The sequence below is a fragment of the Microtus ochrogaster genome, chromosome X (genome assembly GCF_000317375.1).
Source record: "Microtus ochrogaster isolate Prairie Vole_2 chromosome X, MicOch1.0, whole genome shotgun sequence".
Taxonomy (NCBI): domain Eukaryota; kingdom Metazoa; phylum Chordata; class Mammalia; order Rodentia; family Cricetidae; genus Microtus; species Microtus ochrogaster.
In genome coordinates this window covers 31572423-31582588 of record NC_022026.1, presented here as the reverse complement: position 1 = coordinate 31582588, position 10166 = coordinate 31572423, and positions in this window count along the sequence as shown.

Here is a 10166-nt window from a genome sequence, read left to right as displayed (position 1 = left end):
CTCTGACCCAGGATGGATGTAGGCTAGAATCTTCCCGGAAAGCGCACCTTGGGGTGCTACACACATGATTGGAAATGGGCTAGTCCAGGTGCGAGAGTTAGCCAAGAAAAGGCTAGATATAATGGGCCAAGCAGTGTTTAAAAGAATACAGTGTCCATGTAATTATTTCGGGGTATAAGCTAGCCAGGTGGCCAGGGTGCTGGGGACACAGCCCCACCCCTCCTATTATAACATCTATGTGTAAAGGAAGCAAGAGAGAAATATGTGCTATAAAACCAAAGGAAGAGGACTAGCAAAAAGGGATTTGGACAAGACCTAAACAATAATGACACAAATATAAATAGTAATGTGAAAAGGGAAAAAATGAGGTTCACCTCATCTAGAGAAAGAACTATATGCAAAGAAAACATTTGAGGGAGAATTAATCTGTTGCATGGATTGATGACTTTCTTAGCTATCAAATACCAATTCATCAATTTTAAAAGCATAAACATACAAACAACTCTCAACAAACTCATCAGGATATAGATAGACAAATCGGTGATAGAAAGGGGGAGAGGATTATATGGTGTATGGCAAAATTTGAGCAAAGAAATGCAAAAGAAGAAATTATTTAATTGTATTTTAATTTAAATTTTTGTCATTTTGAAATATGACATAACATAAGAAGATGTTTGGTGATGAGCAATATGGAAAGGAAAAAGTATAATGCATATAACTATTCAAAATGGTCACAATGAAACCCATCACTTTAAATGATAAATAAATACATATTTCAGGAAGATGCACACGTAGTTATGAATCCTGCCTTGAGTCACTAAAAGAAAATCAAAACTATACTTTAAAAATGTTAAACAACCAATGTTTAGTTCAAGAAAATTGCTAGATAACTAGCTTGATTTTTTTCTCCTGTGCATTGCTTCACTGATCTCTCATTTTTCTTACATCATTTGAATATAACTATACTAAATCTTCCTGAATGCTCATTTCATCACCTTACTTTACAGGATATTGGTTCACAAATTTCATATCTGAGTCTAAGACTATAGATATAATTCTAGTCAGGGATCTAGTGTAGAAGCCTCAAAATATAATCATAATATATATGAATAAACTGTTTATGTTTTAATTTTTTTTTTTTTGGTTTTTCGAGACAGGGTTTCTCTGTGGCTTTGGAGCCTGTCCTGGAACTAGCTCTGTAGACCAGGCTGGTCTCGAACTCACAGAGATCCGCCTGCCTCTGCCTCCCGAGTGCTGGGATTAAAGGCGTGCGCCACCATCACCCGGCTTCTGTTTTAATTTTTAAAATCATGTTTAGACTTGGTACTTGGTATAGTCTTACAAGTTCCTTTAGTCAGTTATAAAACACTGCGATTACAAGATCCTTCTTGTTCTATTATAATAGAGAATGAATACCCTCAAATCAATTGAGAAATAGAAAATAAATCTTTTACAGGGATCTGCATTAGTTTCTCTTTTTTTGTAATTTTGACCACATACCTAACAAGAAGCAACTTAGAAGATAAAGGTTTTATTATGGCTGACTATTGCAGAGAATAATATCAGTCAAGGAGGGAGAGAGCATGGCCACAGGAGTTCTGGTCAGCTGGTCACATTCTGTCCACAGTCAACCATAGAGAGAAATTAATGCTGATTGTCAGCTTATATATGTATTTTTCCTTGTATCAGCATGAAGGCTGGAAGTTGACATCTTTATGCGGCTGCTGAAGATCTAAATTTTGGTCCTCATGATTTACTCCATGAGCTATCTCCTAGACTGGTAACTTATTCCTTTTTATTCAGTACAAGATTCCCACCAATTAGACGGTGCTACACACATTCAGAGTGGATATTCTTGTTCTGTTAAACCTTTCTACAACCCCTCATAGATGCACTGGGAGATTATTTCTATGTTGGTATTAAATCTTATAAAGTTGAGAATGAATATTAACCATCACAGCTTCCAAATAAGTCCTCCAAATAGTCTATACAGGCAAGATTTTTTTTTATCTTCCAAATAACTGAAATCCCCAGTTTGCGTAAGTCTTCACTTCATCATGGCATTCTTAACCATTTATCACTACTGTTTATTATTAGCAATCAGAGCTAAAAAAGTTAGCAAATACAATTACAAAGGATACAAATGAGATCTCTAAACAGAAAGGAAGTAAAACAACCTAAGTGACATTGATTCATCTGTTGAACTTTTTTTTTTTTTGTCTTTAGCGAACATGGCAGACAATGAGGGCTAATGAGAAGCCAAGGACAATAACACTGGGTTTTGATCCTACTGCATTAACTGGCTTTGTGGGAGCCTAGCTGTTTGGATGCTCACCTTCCTAGACATGGATGGAGGGGGGAGGACCTTGGACTTCCCAAAGGGCAGGGAACCCTGACTGCTCTTTAAACTGGAGAGGGAGGGGGAAAGGAATAGGGGGAGGGGAGAGGGAAGAGTGAATTGGGGAGGAGGTAGAAATTTTTTCAATAAAAAAATAAATAAATAAAATTCAAACAAAAAATGTACACCTTCCTAATATTTTTAGTAATTGATCACTTCTATGAAATTCTGTGTTTGAACAAGAAAGTAGGTCTTTCTTTATATCTACCTGTACCTTCCATTAAAATCAGATCAAACTCTCATGTGTTAGTGGATATTTGTTTAATTTTGAAAGCTTGCATTGCCACCTTGTGAATAAATGATGCCAGCAGTGGAATATCAGGGAGTAACCTGAGCAATATAATAAATTTTGTTTCTTTATTGCTTATCACATTTAAATTATTTTTTTTGTTTCCCACACTAAAAATAAGAGCAGAATACATATATCTATATAAAAGCAAGCCAACATCACAGATTAAATAGTACAAAGAGGACTCATGATTTAAGAGAGGAGATAGAAAATCCTTCTTAGATATTTTTCCTGTTCCTACAGTAAAATATCCTAATAAACTAAATATAAAAATCTGTGTTATGGCTTTCCTAGTCAAGGTGCCTACTGCTACTCCTGATGACCCCAATTTCATGCCTGAGACCCACGTGATAAAAGGAGAGAAGCAACTTCCACAAATTTTCTTGTAACATAAAAGTAAATAAAATATTTTTCTTTGTAAAGTAACTTAAGGGAGAGTTTATTCTGGCTGACAGATTGAGGCTACAGTAACATCATGATGAAGAAATCATAGAGACTGGATCTTGGGACTACTGGCCACATTACTTTCTTAGTCAGAAGAGAGAGAGAGAGAGAGAGAGAGAGAGAGAGAGAGAGAGAGAGAGCACACTAAATGCATGGCTCAGCTTCCAATTCCATCTCTTTTCTTTTTATACAGTAAGGATTCAAGTTCAAGAATTGAAGGCACCAATAGTTTTTCCAGTTCAGATAACTTAATCAAAACAATAACCTACAGACATGTGCAAAGTCTTATCTCCAAGATTGTTTGAGGTTCCCATCACGTTGACACCATAAGAAGGACAAAACAGACACAGACATATTGCCCTGCTTCAGCAGCAGGGAAGGTCAAAATGGCCTTAGTGTACTAGTGAATTTGTCTTTATTCTTTTTATTTTCTGTGTGAGCAAAACATTGGTCCATCCAGTGTTCATGCCATTTTCTTTGACAACTCCAATAACAAGCTAGAGTGGACTAGAAGTTCTCATAAAATGTGTGTCTTCTTTACTTGCTTGCCAGAACAAATATGGTCAAACATGGAGCACAGCATAGGGAGAAGACAGCTCATAGTATAGAAAGTTTCTGACTAGAAGTAATGAGTTAACATTGGTACTACCCTTATTTTAGTTGCATGGGCATGAATGCAAGTAGCCTCAACAAACATGGAATCCTAAGAGACATCAATAACAACCCAAGGGATGTAAGCTCACCCACTAGGCATGAAGCTATTCTCACTCTGTGTCACTTTCCGTGTTCAATAAGATCACGTTTTCATTCATTGAAAAACCACCAAGGTATTGCTGGAAACACAATTATTGATATGAAGTTCTTCTATGATAACAAATTATAAATACTGAAGGCAATACATGGACACAAATGTGTCAGTTCAAGTGATCCAATAAAGAAATGGGGCTATGCCAGGCGGTGGTGGCGCACGCCTTTAATCCCAGCACTCTGGAGGCAGAGGCAGGCGGATCTCTGTGAGTTCGAGACCAGCCTGGTCTACAGAGCTAGCTCCAGGACAGGCTCCAAAGCCACAGAGAAACCCTGTCTCAAAAAACCAAAAAAAAAAGAAAAAAAGAAATGGGGCTATACACTCTAATGTCCATGCGGAATCATTAAACCAAGATTTTTATTAGTATAAAATGTAAAGAGTAGGAATTTAAACTTTAATAATGCTCCTGAATATTCATGTCTACATGAGAATTTGCTAACACCTGTGTGAGAGTAAGACTAAACTAATGGCTTAGAAGATTTTGGAATAAATGTTATTCTCCATGGGAAAGAGTAGTTATATGCTTATATATGGAGCTTCAGTAACATTTGGGGTATTTATGACTACTGTTCAAAATGTTGAGTACTTTAAGAATATGTTCTGGGTACATTTGTGTCTTAGTTAGGGTTTCTATTATTGTGAAGAGACAACATGACCATGGAAACTCTTATGAAAGGAAACAATTAATTGAGGTTGGTTACAGTTTCAGAGCTGTAGTCCACAAGTTGAATGGTAAGCTATCATTTTTGACTCCAAGGTGCCAGATAATGTTGTGACTGAGGCAGTGGCAATTCATACCAGAAATTTATATGCTTGCACTATTTTGTCTGATTCCTTTTTTTCTGACTTCCTAATAAAGATATGAAATTACTCTGGAATTAATTTTGCCACCAACTCTGACAATATCCAAAGGCATGTTGTATCATACATTTCCTAAAAGTCACAGTTATTACTCTCACACATAAGTGCTTGCACAAATTAAGTCATTCAGAAGGTATATTAAAAGAATAAAGTGTGCACAAGGCCTGCCTGATACCCTGTGATCCCGTGTGTTGGATGCCACTATAATTAACAGGTATGTGGTAGGGAAATAGAAGAGAAGGAGAAATGGAATGATTCATGCACTGTGGAAAGAATGGAGCTGAAGACACGGTGGTGGTGAAGAAAAGGCTGATGTGGGAGACTTGTGCTACTGTCAAAGTATTATGTCTGGACATGTCACCCTACCAAAGCTGTGCTCTGTGTTGATGGGCATGGATTACTAATGAAGCCCACAGACATGCTCATAGATAGGGCTGCCACCTGAGGGCTTGTTGATGTCAGAGGGTATTGCTGTTGCTAGGGATCATCCTAATCTGAATGGCCTGGGCTGCCATATGAGACATCCATGGTGATGTCCAGGATTGAGTTATATCCAAGGGCCTTGTCTGGGTCAAGTCCCAACTGAAGCTGTGTCTGTGATGATGTCTGTGGTCAGTGTTACCACTGGGTTTGGTTTGTCACCTGAAACTACATTGGTGCCTAAGGGAAATGCTGATGTCCTTTTCCTAGCTGTGGTTGAAGGCCATGTCTGGGTCAGTGGCCATCCTGTAGGTAGAGTCTGTATCGATATCCTTGGACTGTGTTACTACTGGAGGCCATGGGAGAACTGGCCTTAATGACTTGGACACTGGAGAGCTTTTTACCACTGCATCAAAGGGAGAGCTGCATCTCCTTCTTGATAACTGGCTCCAGTAGCATGGGTGAGAGAGAGCAGGCCCTGATGATATACTTTCCTTGCCAGCCACTGCAATGAGAGTATGGGCTCCACTCCTCATTACGCATGTGAGAGAGATGGCCCTGGTGGTATGGCTACAAGAGAGCTGACCATGACACTTACTTGAGGAAGCTGGCCCTGAATGAGGCCCAGACTGACCAATTCAGCTACAACCCAGGCCCAAATCCAGTGCTTTGAGTTTTTCCACTATGACATTTAGCATATCTATGACCTGCGGAGCATGTAAAGAGACTGTTCCTATAGAACCATAGCTTTTAGAATCTCCATAACGGAGAGTTGCCAGGATATACAAGAGAAGTTTGGGTTAGGGTTTTGTATTGATGATGTACCAGAAGCCAGAGAGGCCTTGAACCAGACTAACAACTCATTGCAATAAATATTTACAGGTAAAGTTGCCTGGACAAAGGGGCAAAAAGAGTAGTATATACTGCAAAATACACACTGAAGCTTCCAAGGTCACTAAGGTAAATGAACAGGCAATTGAGACACAGGAATTATGGATGAGTGAAAGAAATATTTTTTTTCCTTTGGATGGGGGAGGCTACAAGTGTGGAGTGGGACCATGGAGTCACTGGAAAATAAGTGGGATTGGCATGCGTGAGGTAAAATTCTCAAAGAATCTAAAAGTTATGTAAAAAAAATAAGTAAACAAAGCCTTCCAAAAGCAAGAAATATTAAAGAAAGAAAAAAGAAAAGAAAGTTAAGACAGACAATCTGTTTTGCAGATAGGAGAGTCTTATCTGAGCAGTAAGCCTGTGAAATGTATATGAATGGGTCAGTGGTTTTTCAGTGAAGCATATGACCACACATGAACAAGATTCCACAGAAACAATGACTTCATCAGTGACATTCTTAGTGAATTCAGTGTTACAGTCCTTTGATTAGTTATTACAGTAACAAAACACATGTCTTTAAGTAGAATGTCAAGTCCAAAATCATTCAACAGTGAAAATAATAAGTAGAACTTATTCAAATATAGGAACAATTACAGGCAATGAGAAGAAAATTCCTGTAAAGCATATATTCTTTCTTTCTCCTTTCTCTTTACTTTTTTCTCTTCTTTTTTTCCTTTCATTTTCTTTCTTTCTCTCTTACTTTCCTTTTTTTTTTTTGATGCTGGATCTCACTAATCTCACTATGTAGTTGTGTCTGTCCTGAAAAGAAAATCCTCTGTAGGCTAGGCTGACCTCAGATGCACAGTGAACTAATTTTGTCTTCTGAGTGCTTGGATTACAAGCATGCACCAATATTCTGGATGAAGCATCTATTATTTTAACAATAAACATAAAAGAATTTATAGTATGAAGGTAGAAACTGGAATAGAGAATATTATGGTTGAAACTGCACTGACTGAAAATCAAGCCTTCAAAAGACAAGAAAGGGAGCCAGCCATGGAGCAAGCTAACTGAATTCAGGGTAGCATAATTTCTGAGAAATAGCACACAGTAAAAAACCCTGGGTTTGTAGTGGGGTTGGTGATATAGTCCTAATGAAGACAACAAAGACAAACCTTGCAGAAATGGTAGGAAATAAATACAATTGAGAAGCAGAACATCAATTCCTGAAGATGAGAATAGTCAGGAAAGGAGTAAGAGCTTGGAGAAGAAAAATGTACATGCTTGATATAAAATCCCCAAACAAGCTCTAATTTCCTGCATTATACAGCTTTTTTTCCTACCAAGGGATTAGTAAGTGGGACTTATGATATGATTATTGTTTTAGTTAGGGTTTCTATTGGTGTGAAAAGTCCATGACAACTCACATAAAGAACATTTAACTGGAGGCTGGTTTATGATTTAGAGGTTTAGTTCATTGTCATCATGGAGAGAAGCATGCTGCCATGCAGACAGACATGGTGCTAGAGAAGGAGCTGAGAGTTATACATCTGAATCCACAGGTAGCAGAAAAAGGCAGTGAGTCACAGGCCTGGCTTGAGCTCCTGAAACCTCAAAGCCCAACTTAGTGACATATTTCGTCCACATAGTTCAAATCAACCTCACCTCCACTGTCTTTCATGTTCCTACCAGTATGGCCATTTAAGGCCCATTTAAAGCATTCAATTGATTTTCTACCCCCAAATCCCAAAGTCCACATCCCTCCAAACAAAAGTCTTGTGTGTTCTATCACCGCAATATCCTACTTTTGGAAACATCTTTCATTGGGATTTTTATTGCTATGAAAAGACACCATGGCCATGGCAACTTTTATAAAGGCAAACATTTAACTGGGGTCTGGCATACAGTTCAGATATTTAGTTGATTATTATCTTGTCAGGAGGAATGGATGCATGTGGGAGACATGGTGCTAGAGAAGAAGCTGAAAGTTATACATCTATATCCAAATGCAGCAGGAAGAGACAGTGAGCTACTAGGCCTTACTTGACCTTTGGAAAAGTCAAATCCTACCCAGTGACATACTTTTGCCAACACTTTCACACCTACTCTAACCAGGCTATGTCCTATAATAGTATCACTCCCTGTGGGTTTATGGGAGTGGTATTTTTATTCAAATTACCAAAATGATATGGCAAAAATTGCACATATAATCAAGCGTTTCATCAATTGAAATAATTTAAAAGACAAAAATTAAATACTAGGCATTGCTTTCAATAATCTTGGGTCCTTCTAATTATTGTTGCCTTCACAGAGTAACTTTGCCATATTCAATTTTAATTATTAAGATTATAATTCAAAAGTTCCACTTGGTCATCTGTAGTGGGATTATGCCTAGAATCCCAGCCCTGAGAAGGTTGAGTCAAAATGATTGAAAACTTGAGGTCAGTCTACAAAGCAGAACTCTGTCTCAGATAAACAAAAATCCCAAATTTAAGTTGACAAAACTTCAAGTTAGTAAATGGATCCTATTTTGAACTAATTTTCTCATCATTAATTACATATTAATGAAAAATTACTGCAAATTTGGTATTGTTATAAGAGATAGGTACTATGTGAGAGATAACAGAGTTAGGCACTGAACAAAATTTGGAAATTTTTGAAGATCAAGACATAGAAAGAAAGTCTTTGCTTTACAGGAAGCCTAATTCATCTTGAAGAAATTATTAGTAGAAATCTCTCAGATATGACTCAGTCTAAAGTAAGGCATATTTTCTTCTAAACTGGAGGGAAAAAAATCCTAAAAAGTGAAGCAAAACTTATGCTCTTATGTGGAAAAGAGAATTTTCAATCAGTTAACATAAATATTTTGCTGATATTTGCAAACAACTTTTTAAAAGGGCATTTTGATGTCCTCTTGCTACTTAGGGTAAAATGTATTTAGAATTAATGATAACCTGAGTGAAAAGCTGTTAATCAGAAATTCTGCTAAAGTTTTGCTTATTTGGAAGATTCTCAGCCTAGGTAAAAATGTAAAAGATGCTATAATAGTTTGCATTAAAACGGCAAAAAAATCAGTCATTGTGGCCTTACAGACTTTTAAAGTATGAAGGGAGTAAGGCTTTATAGAATTTTGTTAAAATATCACCAAGAAGAAAGGGTAATGATTGCCACGCAGAATAAATGTCCTTTCAAAAGATTAATAACCTTACATGTGTTTTCAAATGAGAGGTTTTCAAGGTAGCAAAGAGCATGCCCCCTCAGTTGTTCTGTTAGAGCTGCTTTGTTTATTGCTATATTTATGGAAATCTGATAGACAGCAGTAGGAAAAGGATAGAGTTTATCTTTAATTGATAAATGTATTTAAATATAAGAGTAGATCCATTGTAGCACATAGTAGAATTAATGATGGTTTATATTCTTGCAATCTTTAAAATAATTGTTATTGATATATGATCTGTCCATTGAAAGACCATAATTAAGTAGAAAATGTTCTTTAAATATTTGTTCAGTTAAGTTGGCATGTCCCTTTGTTTTGTGTTTATTATGAATACTTCTTTTTCTCTTCAAGCAAATCTTTGACAAAGAACTGATTCATTGTTATAATAGTACATTTCATATTCAGGATTTTACTCTTTTCTTCCTTCTGGTATAGGTTAAGATATATATTTCCATGAGATTTCCTATACTGATAGTAATATCTGGAGAATTAATATGAAGTATGTTGAAGCAAAACTAATGAGACAAAGGGAAACAACAGGAGGGGGAAATGGGGAATAAGATAGACTGTCTTCAACATATAGGCATCTAAGGAAGATTATTTTTTAATTTAAAGAATTTAAATAGAGGTAACTGCAAAGGTTGAGAAATCTTCTCACAGAAGTAATTAGGTTACTAAATGAAAATGTCAGTGCCAGTCCCAGTACCAAACCCAGGGGCAAGCTAACATCAATGCTGGAATAACATAAGGCTGTATGATCAGAGAGGTACCTGAGATTCCTAAGAAAATACAAGCTATTGCTATTGCTTTTCATTGCCCACCAAAAAGTAGATTGTAAGTGCCATTAATAGATATGAGTAATATTGCTTAGACAAAATACTGTAACATATTTAAAGAA